This window comes from Nuphar pumila, chromosome 9 (genome assembly GCF_984573655.1).
Source record: "Nuphar pumila chromosome 9, dmNupPumi1.hap1.1, whole genome shotgun sequence".
NCBI classification, from domain to species: Eukaryota; Viridiplantae; Streptophyta; class Magnoliopsida; order Nymphaeales; family Nymphaeaceae; genus Nuphar; species Nuphar pumila.
This window is the reverse complement of record NC_143257.1, coordinates 115,335,861-115,346,569: the sequence shown is the minus strand read 5'-3', so window position 1 is coordinate 115,346,569 and position 10,709 is coordinate 115,335,861. Positions and strand designations below refer to the sequence as shown.

At 41.4% G+C, this 10,709-nt stretch overlaps 1 pseudogene; it reads left to right on the top strand.

Moving 5' to 3' along the window:
• The first annotated feature begins 203 nt into the window (after nt 1-203).
• On the top strand, nt 204-4,835 carry LOC149828963 (3,9-dihydroxypterocarpan 6A-monooxygenase-like; annotated as a pseudogene).
• Nucleotides 4,836-10,709: the final 5,874 nt, after the last annotated feature.

Genomic DNA, 10,709 nt, shown 5'->3' with positions numbered 1-10,709 from the left:
GAAGAATAGCAAGAAAGGGTACTTAAGTCTTTGCAACAACACCAGAGTCCGATGCAAAGTTATGTCAACATACACGGGAATACGAGCCCCATGTGCTTGTATACGTGGTGCTCATTCAAAGCCCCGAACACAGACGTGGGATTCAGTGAATCATCGGGGGCGAACATACACAACCCTCTCGTAAAGCCTTCATCTTTCGAACTATGATTGCTATCATCACCATCCAAGAACTCCCTTTCCCAGTCACCCTTGTGTCCTTCGTTGCAGTTGCCATCCTTCTCCTCATCCTATTCCAAGGCATGCTCTCTGACTCATTCCTTAAACTGCCACCATCACCACCTTCCCTCCCAATCCTCGGCCACTCTCACCTGCTCCTTGGTGCCCTCGCGCACGATGTACTCCACAAGCTCTCTACCCGCTATGGGCCACTCATGCACCTGTGCTTTGGCTCCATCAACGCCGTCATAGCCTCCTCACCATCTGTAGTCTGTGACATACTCAAGACACATGACCATGTGTTTGCTTCTAGGCCCAACCACACCTTAGTTGATGTAATCTGGTATGGCTCTTCCAATTTCCTATTCGCGCCCACGGGTCCCTTATAGAGAATGATGAGGAAGCTCTGCGTTATGGAGCCCTTCAGCACCCGAAAGCTCGAACACTTCCGGCACGTCCGACAGCAAGAAATTCACCGGTTCCTGCAGTCCGTGATGGAGGAGGCCGGCGAGCCGGCCAATCTCAGCACGAAGCTGGGGATGCTAAGTGGTCACATAGTGTCGAGGATGGCAATGGGCAAGAGGTTGGATGATGCAGCTGAGGTGTGGGATTTGGTGAATGAGGTGTCTGAGATTGGAGGACAATTCTACTTGGGGGACTACTTTAGTTTTTTCAAGAGCTGGGACTTGCAAGGATTTGAGAGGAGGTACAGGGACGTGCATAATAGGTTTGACAGCTTCATAAAGAAGATTCTGAGAGAGCACGAAGAGAGGAGGGAAAGTCGGAGCAAGGAAGAGGAGGATATCATAGATATCCTTCTAGATATCATGGACAACAACAAAGCTGACACGAGATAATATCAAAGCCTTTATACTGGTAAGGCATGCATGTGCAAGAGAATTGAAGAATATAACTAAATAACTAGATGCAACTTCCAACTTAAAGAGGGCATATAGTTAGTAATACATGCTAGGTACCAACTAGCTAATGTGATCCTAACATTTTAGCCATACATAGGTGTGCAGTCCTAATTGACTTGGACTGGTCAAGTATTAGTTAGGTGATTCACACCTGGTTAACCATGGACCAATATTGGGCCAACTGGAAGGCCAAGAATTTCTCCGTTTTGTGTGAAAAACCCATATATTTGTTCTTTCTGAATTATGCATCTCATTGACCAGATCTCATATATTTGTTCTTTTTTATGAGTTATGCATCTCATTGACCAGACCTCATATATTTGTTGCATGTTTCGATGGCTCACAATGCATTTAAAACTTTACAATACAAAGTATTAGGGCTGTTGATTTTTAGCGCTTCAAAAAATGCACCTAAACATAAAAAATTTATAAACCAAAATATATCGCTCACTAAGTGAATGATAAAAATGCAATATGTAAAGTCGATCAATGGAAAACTTGATTGTTAGAGAAGGAACACTGTTGATTATCATTGGTTTTAGATTTTGAATATTCCTTTGGTTGGGTGACCCCCCTTCTCTCTCTCTCTCTCTCTCTCTCTATATATATATATATATATATATGGTCATGAGCTCTGAACCCATAGTTAAAACTTAGGAGGGCAGGTCACAACGACAAAATTTGACTTCATAGATAAGCTCGGAATGGCTTGTTGGTATGGATCGACCCTCATAGTCTTTTTTGACATAAAAAGATGATTCATACCCAATTATCAAAATCCCTAGTTTTCTACTCAATTATCAAAATAGATACCCACCCAATCTGTTATTTATTTAACCACAATTAATGTATAATCAATAAAAAATTACCCATTTCCCATAATTCTCTCCCTCTCCCTCCTTGTGGTCATGAGAAAAAATATGGCCGTATATGATGGTATGGTGAAGAGAAGGGATGGATGAAATGATACATGAGGGAGAGATAGTGGTTAGGGTAGAAAGAGAGAAAGAAAGATTTACTAAGTGTAAAGGGTAAAATTTTACACCAATAGATTACTAGTTGTAGTTAAAGTAATGATAACTTTGGTGGGTTTGCATGTGTAGAGAAAACTAGGTATGATTTTGTATTTGACTGTTAAGTATAAATTTGAATTGTAATTTTTAAACTGGGTATGTTTCTGTAAATAACCCAAATTAAAAATAATAAAATAATGTTTTTCACAACCCACAGGTCTAGCCAATAATATCATAGTCGGTTTTGATGAAGGACAGGTGACTCGTCCATTCAATGGATTTGGGAATCTCTACTATATATATAATCTAGTTGGAAAATCACAAATGAAAGTTGCATCCACTCAATCGAACTTCATATAGGGGTGGCAATTTCTGACACGACCCGCCAACCCGCCGGGTTGGGCTTAAGCCAACCCGTTTAATAAACGGGTCGACCCGCGTAACCCGTTTATTAAACAGGTCGGGTTCGGGTTGGGGGTATGCCAACCCACCAACTCGGCTGACCCGTTTAATAAACGGGTTAGGCGGGTGGGTCAACCCGCCAACCCGCCAACTTGTCTGCCAACCCGACCCGTCAACCCATCAACCCGACCCGTCAACCTGACCCACGAACCTGAGAACCCGTTTACTTGACCCAACCCATTTATTAAATGGGTTGGCGGGTCGTGTCGGGTTACCCGTTTATTAAACGGGTCGGGTTCGTGTTTGCCACAACCGACCCGTTTAATAAACGGGTCGGGTTCGGGTTGAGGTATGATGACCCGCCAACCCGCCAACCCTACACGATTGCCACCTCTAACTTCATATATATGTTCAACATGGTTTCTTTGATACATATTGTACTTTGAATAATTTTTTGATGTAATAATATGAGTACAATATGAGCTGTTGAATTTTGAAACCCTTGGAAACCAACTTGTTGCAAAAACATGATCCAAAACTTGTTTTCTATCAAAGAAACTTTGTAGATGACATCTATATGGTAAGATGATCTACGAAAAAAAATGAAAAAAGTAATGTTTTTTTACAAGATTTCATGTTATATATATATATATCGAGAGAGAGATATCGGTTCCTCCTAACACCTTACCATGTGGACGAGGAAAGGATAAATTGAGTTTTTAATGTTTTCATTCCTCATTTGTAAATTAGACCTTAAACATGTGACCTCTATAGTCTATTTATTTGTCTAGAGTGTTAAGGATCATCCGCACTTGCAAGAATCTGAAATCAAGAGTTCATGTTGCATACAAATTTTATAATAAAAGCTTCAAATATTTTCATTGAAATAGTTCAATTCAAAGATGTTTTGTAGTAAACAAAGCAATTTTCAACACATCTATAAGTTTTGATTAAGCACCACCATCCACCATTTTACATCAACATTATAATCCACCATTTTACTTAACCCACTCTCACGTGTGTGTGTGTGTGTGTGAAACCCAATCAAAGGCTCCAATTCTCCTTCTAAACATCGTTCTTGCACTTCATATTTTAAAAAAAAAGTGAATATTTTCATCATTGATTCTAACATTTTGTTATCTGCTGCAAGGATATCTATGGTGCAGGCATGGATTCATCTGCGCGAACAATACAATGGGCGCTGGCAGAGTTCATTCGCCATCCAGACATCTTAAAGAAGACACAATTGGAAATTGATTTTCTCACTGAGAAGTCTAGGCTCGTCCAAGAATCAGACATTCCAAAGCTTCCTTATATCCAAGCCATTGCCAAGGAGACACTAAGGATCCACCCAGTACTGCCATTGATACCAAGAAAGAGCATTGAACATTGCAAGATCATGGGTTATGATATCCCTGACAAAACATGGCTCTTTATCAATGTGTGGGCGATTGCGAGAGACCCCACTGTATGGGACAGGCCATTGGAGTTTCTTCCTGAGAGGTTTATTGGCAATGAGATAGATCTTAAGGGTCACCACTTTGAGTTGATTCCCTTCGGCAGTGGCCGGAGGGTGTGAGCTGGAGCCTCTCTCACCTTGCATATGGTGCAGACTGTTGGGGTCGTCCAGGATCGCCTCCCCTTAATGGTGGTGGCCCTGCGCTGAGACAGAGAAAACACAGCAAAACTGCCTTAAACAAAACAAACAGGGGAGACTGTTATACCTGAGGCAGCCATTGGAGGGCTGTTGTTGCCGGTGGTGAGGTTCGACTGGAGCAGAGGAGATTGTTGCCGGAGGATGATGGCTGTTTAGGGCAAAGGGGTTATCTTCGCTCAACCGAGCTGTAGCCACCACGAGCGCAGACTCCCTTAGGTATACTTCTTTCCTCTTGATGGAAATCGACTGTATAGAGAGGTAAGAACTTTGAAGAAAACCCTCTCTCTCTCTCTATTTCCCTATATTCCCCTTAATAAGGGTTGCTCATGATACCCTCTTATATAGGGCATAGGGTGGAGAAACAGTTTGCGTAACCGTTCTCTCTTAATCCTATGCAGGTTTATCAGAAGAGATCATCTGTGGGGATGAATCCACATCGTGGATAACCACCACGTAAATCGTGGTGGTTCACTAACCACATTGGCTGGTGTGATAGAGTGCTTTGATTGGGAAGTTGATGGTGGTGCTGCAAAGATCAACATGGAGGAAGCTTCTGGCATGACCCTTGCCATGGCTTATCCTTTGATCTGTCGTCCTGTTCCCCGTTTGGACCCATTCACCAATTGATCATTGGCGACATGAAGATGTTAGCAAGTTCGAAGTCGTAGAGTTCTACCAAATAAAGTACATGTTACTATGCTTGGTTGCTAGTCTCTTTTTAGTTTAGGTGGGAAGCTTTGTCAAGAAGGTTGCTACTAGGATAATAAGCCTATGGAGTAGAAGTGTGCCTTTGTTTTGTATATATATATACACGCACACGTTTTGATTCCAATAAAGTCTGTCCTTCCTTTTAGAATAATAATAAATGACTAAAATTGGTCAAATGCAAATTAAAAGTATAAGAAATTCTAGCTCTTTGTCTTCACATTTCCTCCTCGTGAATTCTCTTGCTTTATACATTGCGAGCTTTGTATTCCTTACTGCATGTCTCAATGTGTCAAGTCTCTTTTTTGGCTTATTAAGCTCAAGCTCGAGTCTATTGCATGTGTTCTTCCCAAAGAAAAATTCGCGTGTTCGAGTGTGTACAAAGGAATATTTTGGGACACGCGATAATTCATATGCCAATGTTACCCACAATGACTTTATAATAAAATAACATATAAAAAAGGTAGATATCAGTTTGACAAAAATGTCCTCTCATAGCTATTTACGAAAATACACGTTAAGACTCAGCGAAACGAACCTGAAGCGCGCCATCTTTCTTCTCCGTTTGAACTTTCCGTCGTCATCTTCTTCTTCCTTCTTCGTGAAACACTGTAAAACCCTCTCTCTCTAGAGAAGAAATTAAAGGAGGCAAAGAGCCGGCGATCCAAAGACGATCATCGTCCTCTTCCTGCTAGCAGTGGTTGGAATGGTGCCCTCGTCCAGCGCGCAACCGACTGCGGCGGCCCCTCTGCCGCCTTCGAGGGACACCTACAACAGAATCTTCCTCTAGTATGGCTTCCAGGTGAGCGAACTGACGCATCTACCCCTACGTCGATAATACTTTTGATCAGAGCTATATATGCCTTCCAGGCATCCTTGACGTTGCTCAACACGAGCGTTCACACCCTCAAGTCTTGGCGGGCATTTGTCGGGTTCTGGCACCATGAGGTCCTCATCTCGATGTCCGGGTTCATGCTCTTTGACAGGACCCAACTCCCTACCAACGTCGGGAATGACACGTTCCTCTCTGGTTTCCCCATCACGGACCGCTAAATCGAGTAGCGATTTACGAAAATCGCGTAGCGAAAAAAATGGCAAATCGCTAAATCGAGTAGCGATTTACGAAAATCACGTAGCGAAAAAAAAATTGGCAAATCGCTATGCAATTTTCGTAAATCGCTATATCGAGTAGCTATTTACGAAAATCACGTGGCCAAAAAAAGAGAGAGAAAAATCGCTAAATCGAGTAGCGATTTACGAAAATCGCTTTGTGAAAAAAAAAATTGCAAATCGCTACGCGATGTTCGTAAATCGCTAAATCGCGTTGAAAAAAAAAAGGCAAATTGCTATGCGATTTTTGTAAATCGTGTAGCAAAAAAAAAGAAAGAAATTTTACCCTTTTCTAGAATCGTCGTTTCATGACACTAATAGCGGGAAAGGGTGTTACGAAAATCGTGAGCAAGAAAAAACCGAAGAAAATAATAAACAAGAACGATCAAACAAAACACAACAAGGACACACAGGTTTACATGGAAAAATTTCCCTTCAAATCCGAAAGAGAGTAAAAAACCATGGCCGCCTAGAGAAGAGGGAAAGAAAAGAAAGAATTTATACAAGCACTACAAGAAAATCGTGAATTAGCGACGGACTCTATCCATCGCTTATCCGTCGCTAAACTGTTTAGCGATGGATAGAGGCCATCGCGAATTTTTGCTCGCTAATTAGCGAAAAAACTTATCTGTCGTTAATTCCGTCGCTAATTTGCGACAGCTTAGCGACAGACATTATCCGTCGCTAATCTGTCGCTAAATTTAAAAAAAAAAATTGATCCCTGTCGGGCGGTATTCCGGCAGCAATAAGCCGGACTTATACCGCGCTCGACAGGCATTGCACAGAACGATCGCTCTGCCTCATTGCCAGACTTTTATCGTCCTCCGTGAATTGGTGCTCTCCGGCGTCGCCGTCCTCCGTGAACCGGCGGCGTCGTCCTCCGTGAACCGACGTTGCCGTCCTCCGTAAACTGTCCTCTGTGAACCGGTGCTCTCTGGCATCACCGTCCTCCGTGAACCGGCATCGTCATCCTCTGTGAACCGGCGTCGTCGTCCTCCGTCAACCGGCGTCGCCGTCCTCCAGCGATCACTCTGCATCATCGCCGTCCACCATGAACTGACTTGCACAACGATCACTCTGCATCATCAAAGTCGGTTTAAATCGAGCGCGATCGATTTAAATTTTGAACGGGGAGAGGGAAAATTTCACGCTCGGTTTAAATCGAAAATTAGCGAGGGAATTAGTGAGAGAATTTTTCCGTCGCTAATTAGCGACGGAAAAATTCTCTCGCTAAATCCCTCGCTAAAATGTTTTCTTGTATTGAGAATTAGCGACGAAAAAAATTGTTGTCGTTAATCCGTCGCTAATTAGCTACGGATTAGCGATGAAACAACTTTCATCGCTAATCCGTCGTTACTTAGCGACGGATTCATGAAGAAAGTTTTCTCTAGCTAATCTGTTGCAAATTTACGACGAAAAAAATCCGTCGCAAATTTCTCTCTAATTAACAGTTTTCTTGTAGTGAAGGCAACGACAACAACCCTAAACCTTAACAAGTCAGATCTGATACATAAGAAACCGGGTCTCAAACATAAGCCCAAGAAAAAAAAATTCTTTTAGGGGGCGCTGCCCCCCGTCAGGAGCGGCTCCCCCTGGGACCCGTGCCGGGGGGGGGGGGGGGTGGGTGGGGGTGAAAGGGGGTTTTTGTAAGGGCAAAAATTCTGAATCAGGCTCCATAACTCATCAAAGGATACTTAAGTCTTTATAGCCGTTTTCTAGAATCGTTGTTTTATGACACCAATGGTAGAAAGGGTACTTAAGTCTTTGCAACTGCACCAGACTCCAACGCTAACTGATGCTGACAAACATGAAGATACGAGCTGCACATGCCAGGCGCTCATTCAAACCCACGAACTCGCACCTGCCTGTTGGGGGGGGTTGTGTGTTTGCACATATAACCTGGTTCGGTGCATCGGATTTCCTGATGGGTAGCGGTTGTGAGGATAACCAAGGTTGCAAGTTTGGTACACTTACCTGCATGCCATCTTCCCACATAGAGACGTTATAGGATCTATTGGGCCTAAATCAATGTGTCAATTATGCTCAAGTTGCCATGTCAGTAGGATCTTTCCTCTTGCGATGGGCGAAAAGGCGGCTGCCGTCTAAAGTAGATTGTGGGTCCCACCCCCATTATGCCAACCCAGTTTGGAAGTTTAAACTTTTAACAAATATTAACTACAACTCCCTACGGAACGAATTAGTTGAGGAAGTTTTTGATGTGGTCTTTTATAACCCCCAATTAAAAGAGATTCCCGAAGATGTCAAGACACTCTCAGCAGCTTCAAATCTGGACTTGGATCTATGGGCCGAACTGGTTTCATTAGAGTTGGGCACCCACTGCGAGGGCCAGCCTTGAATGCCATACTTTTTGTTTAATAACTCTTGCCCAATATTCATCTAGCACCTTAGATAATAGGAATAACTGCTTAAGATGATAGGCCAGGTTTAGGTAACAGAACTTCGAACCCACAGCCACAATCAAGTGAGTTGGACATGACATCCCAAGAGAAAAGATGTGGGGGCCTAGTCTTGGTTGCTTACACTCTAAATAAATCTTTTAACCAGCTTTGTAAAGGGTTTCTCAATGGCTTTGTTATATGAAAAATCTGCATGAGATGGGCTGGTATCACACGTTCAACATCTGTCAAAGTGTGACAAGACCAGCCATCAATGTTCTTGCTAACTCAATTTTTGACCTTAACCCAATGAAAGTCCCTTGGTACACCAACATATAGCAGCAAACTGAGGTAACAAACCTTGACTACACAAAAAAATGAAAGGGCCTTCTTGTGAGGTGAGGTCATTAGTGTTAAAGAGGATTATGTTGCTCTTGTTCTATAACACCTTCAAAAATTTAACCTTAATTATTGTTCAAATATTAAAATTTTAAGTTTAATTTTTTTTATAAGTATAAGTAAATCATATTTTTATTGTTTAAATGTTACTTATGTCTTTACCTTTAAATGCTCGATATGTCTTTACCTTTAAATGTTCGATATGTTTTATTTAAGTTTGAGTTTAGGTTGTTTTACTAGACTTTAGCGAGTTTGACCCTATTTTATGGGGTACAGGTAATGCCGGTAAAGTATGATGAATAGTTGGAGCGAAAGACTCGTCAAGCTCCATCCTCGAGGGTCCACTCTTACCTTGCGATCTTGATAGACATGATCTTTTAGTTTTAAGTATTTGATCATGTAAAGACTGAACTATTATTTTTATACTCTGATTTGAAATGAAATTAAAACTTTTCGTATTTCAGTTTTATATTATACGTGGTTTGAAATGTGTATATCCCGTACATTTTGATTTGATTGTTATCTTTAGTGTAATCCTACCCAAAGTCTTAATTGTTTTTAAAAATCATTTTCGTATTATAAGATTTGATTTATTTATACTTATAAAAAAAATAATCTCTAAATTTTAATATTTAAACAATAATTAAAGTTGAAATTTTAGAGCGTTACATGTTCTCATTGATCTTTAAATTAAAAATAGCCGAAAAAGCATTGGAAGATGGCCCAAAGAGACCACATATTTTACAGAGTGACCTCACCAAATATCAAGAGGTTATCAACATAAAGTAAATGAGTGAAATTAGGAAAGGCGGGGAGAAGAACCCCTTGAAAAGACCATTAAGAGAGGTTTCCTCGAGAAAGAAAGAGAGGCCTTGCATTGAAATGTCGAAAAGAAAAGGTGAAATGGGATCACCTTGCCTCAATCCTCGTCCAGGTTTGAACAAATCCTCTCTCTTTCCATTGACACTATTGGAGGTGGATAAGAACAAACAATGAACACTTTATCCAAGAGATCCACTTATCGTCTAATCCCATTTACTAAGGTATAACAAGATGTATTCCCAGCTAACCAAGTTGAAGGCTTTCTCTAAGTCAACTTTGAGCATAAAGGAAGTTGATTTGGTTTGGTGAATAGAATGGAGGGCTTCATGAGCTAACAAAGCTCATTCATGTACCGCACTATGAATGCACATTGTATCGAAGAAACTACTTTGTGCATTACGCCCTTGAGCCTCTCTTATAGGTTCATAGATACAACCTTATAAACACTACCCAATAGAGAGATCGACCTCAATTGTCCAATATCGTCAGCTCTCCCCTCCTTAGAAATAAGGACAATTGTTGCTTTGCATAGATCCATAGGCAACTTAGCATTAAGATAAAATTCAGCAATCAATTGCAAAAAATCTTCTTCACATAATTCCCACACCGTTCAAAAAAATTTGATGGGGAATCCATCAAGGCCAGGAGCCTTCCCTGAAGGAAGAGCTCCAACCACTGATTTCAGCTCTTCCCTTGTGAATGTTTTTTCAAGCAAGGTGCAGTCCTCACGTGGAAGGGTGGGTAGCTGCAAATCACCAAGATCATTTACTACCCAATTTGATGCGGAAAATCTATGGTGAAAGTAGGGAGATTACTCACAGAGAAGTGTGTCACCTAAATAAATTTTTTTTGATGCCTTGCTGATGCAAAAACTTGAAAATATCATTTGTTGGTATATCCATGCCGAAGCCATTGAATCCTGCTCCTTTTTTATACCATCTAATTTCTTGATGAAGCCCCCATTCTTTCATCTTGTCACATAGCTCCTCTTGATGTAACATATTGTGTTGGATCCCATCCTTATTCGTAATGAGGCACAAGCCCTGCTGCAATTTACTGAGATTGCTTT